Here is a 6,424-nt window from a genome sequence, read left to right on the forward strand (position 1 = left end):
AATTGCTAAGCGAGTGCCCCCAGAACAAAAGCCTGCCATCAAGGCATTCATGCTTCCATAGACCCTGCAATCAAAGAGTTCAGCCCTTGGCATAAGAGAGTTCGTTTATAACCCTGACAGTCTTCTAAATAAGAAAACAATGCTGCTGTTTCACAGTGGCTCTCCAAAGCACGCTGTTACTGGAACTGAACAGCTACAGCAATAGCTTTGCCCTCTATTGGGCACACTCTGAAGCGTTCAGGTACGCGTCCCAGGCCAGCACTGCCAAGGCGCAGAAGGAGACTTCCCTCTCCATCCCTGTTGTTGGAGCAGATTTATCTCCAGCCATGGGAGCTTCCCCAGGCCATAACTTGCTGAATGGACACAACCCTTCAGTCCTGAGAGCCCCTGACTATGTGCATCGCTTTGCCAACCAAACACGGTTCTAAGCAGAGCAGCGTGACTGTGCCCTCCCTCCACCTGGCAATGACCCCCGCACTGCCCAGTACGATGAACCAAGGCATAAAGCAGCTTTTTTATACAACCTGGGCATGCGAGACACCAGCACAGCCTTCACCACAGCATGAATTCACTTGTGCTGGTGTGTTAGCAGCACACAGTTTCCTTCCTTCAAAGGAAAGGCTTGCCAGGGAAACTGCTGCCCACCCTGACGGCTACACCTACAGCCCTCACCGGCCTTTGAGTGCTGCACCCGGGGAAGCTCAGGTCTCTCCCGCCCGCAGCACCGGAGCCGCGACCCGCCGGCCCAGCAGCCTCACGGCGGGCAGGGCAGCGCCACGGCTGCCCGGCAGAGCCCCGGCCGGATGAAGGGAGGCCCGGCGGCTGCCCTCGCCCACCTTTCCCCCTCCGCTCAGCCACGGGAACCGGCACCCAGCCGCCCCAGGAAGCGCCGGGACACAGCGGGGTACCCTCGCAGCCGGCACCAACGGAGCCCGCCGGGCTCTGAGCGCCCTCCCGGCCCGGGACGGAGCCCTGCCGCCAGGCGCCGAAGAGGCTGCCCCAGCGCTGCTCCCGCCGCCCCGGCCCGGGCACCCTGGGGCGGAGAGGGCGGCGGGGTCCCGGCGGCGGGAGGGCGTGGTGGAGGGCAGGGGTAGCACCACCGCCCCACACGCCACCCCCATCCCCGCACATGCAGGCAGGCAGGCGACATACGGACGGACTCACCTCCCACCCGCGGCCGCCCCATGCCGCTCCCGGCACCGACCCGCCGCCGTGCCGTCCTCCCCCGGCGGCGGCCGCCGTCGCTGCTGCCGCCGCTTTCCGCTTCCTGTGCCCGGCGCCGCCCCGCCCTGCTCCCCCGTCCCTCCCCCGCCGGCAGCTGCACCGCCCCGGCCCCGCCAGAGCCGCATCCCCTCCGAGCGGCGTTTCCTTTCCCGAGAAGCGGCCGCCCTGGCTCCCGGCGGGACCTCAGCCCCCTTGCCTGCCCCTGGCATCACCCAGCCGGCCCTCGCTGGAGCCCTACGTGGTGGGGACCCCGGGCTGGACCTGCTGCTCAACCCTTCCAGGCCTGATTTCACCCTGCAGTTCTGTGTCCTCAGCACCTCAGCTCTTACAACATGGTCCCTCGTATCTCCTGCTGCTGTCTCTCCTTCTGAGACCTACCCATCGCCCTGCTCCTGGGCACCCACCTCCTGAGCCCCACAGCGCCTCCAAGGCTGAGCCCTTCCTACATCTCTCTTCCACCCAGCCTTGCTCCTCGCCTGTCCTTACGCCATCACCCTCTCCCTCAGCCGGTAAAACAGTCCCTTGGAGCTCTCCCATCCAGGACAACCACGTCCTCAGGTTTCTCTCCAAGGCCATGTGCTAGGCACTGTAGCAGCGAGCCTTCGGGACAGCTTGGTCATTTCCTCCACTTGTGGCCTGCAGCTGCAGCAGACTTTGCCCCTTGTCACGAGAGGTCTGCAATGCCCCTCAGGGAGAAAGGCCTGGTTTGCCCAAAGCCTCTAACAGGCTGCCCAAAGCCCGCCTTGGGCACAAAATTCCTTACACTGCTTGCTCAGGGCAGCTGGAGAGGGAACACGCAGAGTTCTATGTGCCATGCAACCATCTTTTCTGTATTCAGATGTTGCTCCTTTTTCATTTCACCTCTGGGTCGTCTTACCCTTTAAAAGTAGTTTTTGGGCTGTACAATGAAACAGCAGCTGGGAATACATGAAGAAAATCTAGACCTCCTAGATTCCACTTTGAACTACTCAAGAACAATCCAGTCTACAAAGGGAACAAACGCAGAAGATACTCAAGTTATTCCTGTCAGGTAGTTTCTCTGTTGCATTGTTGTGGGTGCTGTAGACATCTTTTATTTCTCCTCTCAATCCCTTTTTCTGAAACCATGCTATGGTTTGATTTGTGGCACTTGCGCCGTACTCAACACCCGTACAACATGGAATGACTTTACAGTGGAACAGTCAACGAAGAATTAGAAGAAAAGTTTTCATATCACTCTGATTTGGTAGTTACATCTCCTCCTGCTTCGCATGGCGTACACGCTTACCCAAGCCTGTGACTGACTGGCAGAAGCTGATACCAAGTGATAGGCTCCATCTTGTATTATGCATCTACATGTGTCTAAACTTGCCCAAGGCCCGAGTACCCTGCTGCATTCCAGGCGATGGCCCTGCCCTGGAAAAGCGTCTGACACCTTGCTGAAAGCTCTCAGCCTCGCTGGTTGCTGATGGCTCCCCACCACTTCACTATCATCACAGGGTTTGCTTCCTCCTGGCTCAGTGGTGGGGGAAATGTGACAAAAGACAACAGGCTAGAGCTTATGCAGGCCGTGCGTCAGGCACGGGGGAGAGACTTGGTGCAACGAGGAAGGTTTGACCTGCGCTCGGTGGGAAAAGGGAAAAAGGGGAGATGCTGCCCCAGCCTGAAAGGCTGTGGAAACTCAGGGGGAAACTTCAACAAGGGAAAGGGCACTTTTTCAAAGGTCTTCAACTGGACTGCTTTGAAAGCGACCAAGAAACTCCACTGCTAAGTCTGTATTTCTTCTCCTGCTACGCTAAATGATTTCTCAATACTGGTTTCATGGGCTAGAGCAGCAGGACTTGTTGCAGATGCCCACAGAAGGGAGATTGCTAAGAGATCTTACCTGGGGATGTATATAAACCTCAGAGAGGACCAGCACCTATGTCTTGTCCAGACCTAGCTGGTGTAGACAACCCATTAGACCCAGTGGTGAGGCCCCCTGGCACCCAGCTAGGTCAAGCTGTCACACAGAATGTTGACCAAGGAGGCATACACTGAAGAGAGGCTCAGGGGCAGATGCTGAGGTACCGTTACATGCTTATCTCTCATCGTCTGTTCAAACCACTGAGACATGAGGAAATCTTTTGCCTGAGTCGAGCTACTTGTGTGGTTGGGTCATAGTTCAAAAATTTGTAAAGTGCTATGCTCCTGTACACAAATGAACAGGTGAGATTAGATCTTTTTTTAGATTACCCAGAACAGATCTCATAGATTCACAGAAGAGTTTAAGCTGGAAAGGACTTCTGGTGATCGGCTAGTCCAGTCTCCCCCCTCAGAACAGGATCAACTAGAGCAGGTTGGTCAGGGCTGTGACTAATTGGGTTTTGAGCATTTCCAAGGATGGAGAGGGCATAACCTCCCTCTTCAGCCTGTTCCAGTGTTTGAACATCCTCACAGTTGTTTTTTGCTGTTGTTGTTTTGTTTTGGTGGGTTGGTTTGTTTGTTTTCATGTTTAAATGTCATTTCATGTATTTCAGTTTGCACCTCTTCCCTCTTTTCCTTCCACTGGATACCAGTGGGAAGAGTCTGCTCTCTCTCTTCTAGGATCATCTATTGTAAAGCAGTCAGAATTTTCATGCAATTTGACATGTAGGTTACACTCTTAAGTCATATCTTTGCTTAAAGACTTCCTTTTTTTTTTTTTTCCTTCAGGACCATTAGATTCTCTTAGATTTAAATCCACCTAGTTATCCTTGTATTTTTCTACTGATCATTTTTGTGGGCCAGATTCTGCCTTCTTTGGAGGCACACACATAAAATATTTTTTGTTAAGATACTGAGGCTGAATTTGCTGTAGATTTTCTCCATCACCTTGGAAACCAGTCTTCCTCTTTCCTTCTCCAAAATCCAGACTCCACCTTCCCTAACGCACAGTGACATATCCAAATAATTTTTGTCTGTGACATAATTCAGTGACAAAAATCACATATCTATAGGTGTCCGTGAAACCTGATTGGTTTCTCCATTTTTTTTGCTGTTTCCTGAGTAGAATGAAAAGATAATTTTTAAGTTACAGACCACAGAGATTCCTCACCAAAGACAGAATTTGTCTGCACGATGCTTTGAGAATCAGAGGCAGTGTCTTGTCAAGTAAGGAACATAAGCATAAACTGAGCCAACACAAGTACAAATGTCATTCTGAATTACCGCTTGTTCTTATACGGTGTGAGCTGCAGCCTCCACCATGGGCTGGAGATGGAAGTTTTTCACTGAGACTGGATGCCCCTTTCTAGTTCCTCTCTGATGAAACTGCGTGTATAACCCATCTGAACTGTGCATGGTCTTGCTCTGTGCTGCTGACCTCAATCTAGGAGCAAGCATCTGAAGTTTAAGTAAATGTGCAATGACAGATATGCACAAGGAGCCACATTTCACTTCTTATGCTGCAGAAAATCTTGTTTAGAGGAAGAGAAAGGCCAGAGCGACACAACTACAAAAGAACACCTTCCTTCCTTTTTGGGGTGGTTGCTATTTAGAAAGGGAAAATGCATAGTACTGCACAGCTGAAGAAACAGCATGACACATTTATTTTGCATAGTAGCTTGCATAAAATCTACTGAGCCCTTTTTATGGAATTAATTATCCAAAATACATTATTTCTGCCCACATAAAGAGAAATGGAGGTGGGCAGCAAACACTAGAAAAACTTTGCTTGGCTGAAATTCTGCAAAACCCAGTTAGAGATTCAGTTGAAATCTTACTTCCATTTCAAAGCACATAGAGAGGTAGGACTTTTATTTGGGTTCAGCAGATTTAAAGAAAGAATATTGTTTTAAAAAAAATATCACCCCGCCCCCCACTCCAGTAGCATTTCTTAAGTAAATTTAAAGGGGAAAAATAAGGTAGATTTCATCTCTACAGGCCAAGAGGACTAGAGGGAGAAAATAAAACATATTTTGTCTGACTTGCCCCTAAGTTAAGAGGGCTACAATTCACTGCATACCATGACCTTTCCTCTTGTGTGTGCCAGGGACCTCTCAGCGCCCTGTAGACCTTATCTTAGAGAGTAAGGGACATTAACAGGCAGGTAGTCATGCTCTCCTCTCCTGTATAACTCTAGTCAGATTTACAGCAGGGTGGTGGGCACAGGACAGAGGCACAGCCCTGCTTTCTTGCACAAACAAAGGAAAGCATGAGGCCTCAAATATAGGAATAACTGGCCATAGTGGTGGCAGATGCAGAACTTCAACCTATTCTGAGGGACTCAGCCACAAGACAAATCCTGTCCATGTCTAACTGCATGGTGACCACAGAACCCACGGGTGGGCTGGGATTTGGCCATAGGTGTGTGTGAGGCCGAGGCACAAGACTGCATGCTCTGGAACACTCAGGAATGAAACCTAAAGCATGGCAATAAATATACAGGAAAAGAATAGGCGGAAGAACAGAGCCTTCAGTCTGCAGACTGAAATTACGTGTTCAGTCAAGCTAGGAAAGAGAAAAGCATGACTGGTGTTTTAATTCTGGCAGAGAAGGAGCATTTTTCCAGGTTGGAGATCACTGCCCTGCTCTCTGAAAGGAGGCTGAAGAGCAACATGTGCTGCTGCAGCTGATTAACAGTGCCACCAGCCGGCCTGCTGGAGGAGCGCCAGTTCGCCTGATGAGGTGGGAAAACGAGGTAACGTACATCTACTCACCACCTTTCACCTGAGTCTTCACAGTCAGACTCCGATCCGGCAAGCCCTTTGCCGAATACAAAGGAGCTGTTCCTGGGAGCAGCTGCAAGAAAGGTCTTACCCAGAGCAGTGCTGTGCAGCGCTTGCTTACCTGAGCTTCAGCGGGGTCAAAGGAGATAATGAATCACTTGGGGCTTTCTGGTAGAGCTAAGAGTTAATGACAGAGCATCCAACTCAGGAAGGCTTCTTCTAGTATGGAACACACCAGCCTGTGTGATGAGCCGTGTCAATTCAGGCCTGAAATTATTAAGCAACCAGACAGTGCTGCAGAGGCAGTGTAAATGGCAATTAGATATTTAAAGACATACTTTCCACTCCTTGTGGGTTGACTTCTTGTTGGAAGCTGAACTTTACATTGAATTAAGTTTGGTACCTCACAGTCTCTCTGGTCAAAACACTTATTAGGAGAGCTACTATTGCCTGTTTGTACTGAGAAAAACCAAAACAAAACAAAATTAGAAAATGTGCTCAAACCAACAGTGCCAATAATGCTAAAAACTTGC

The sequence above is a fragment of the Nesoenas mayeri genome (assembly GCF_963082525.1).
Source record: "Nesoenas mayeri genome assembly, chromosome: 1".
In the NCBI taxonomy this organism is placed as follows: domain Eukaryota; kingdom Metazoa; phylum Chordata; class Aves; order Columbiformes; family Columbidae; genus Nesoenas; species Nesoenas mayeri.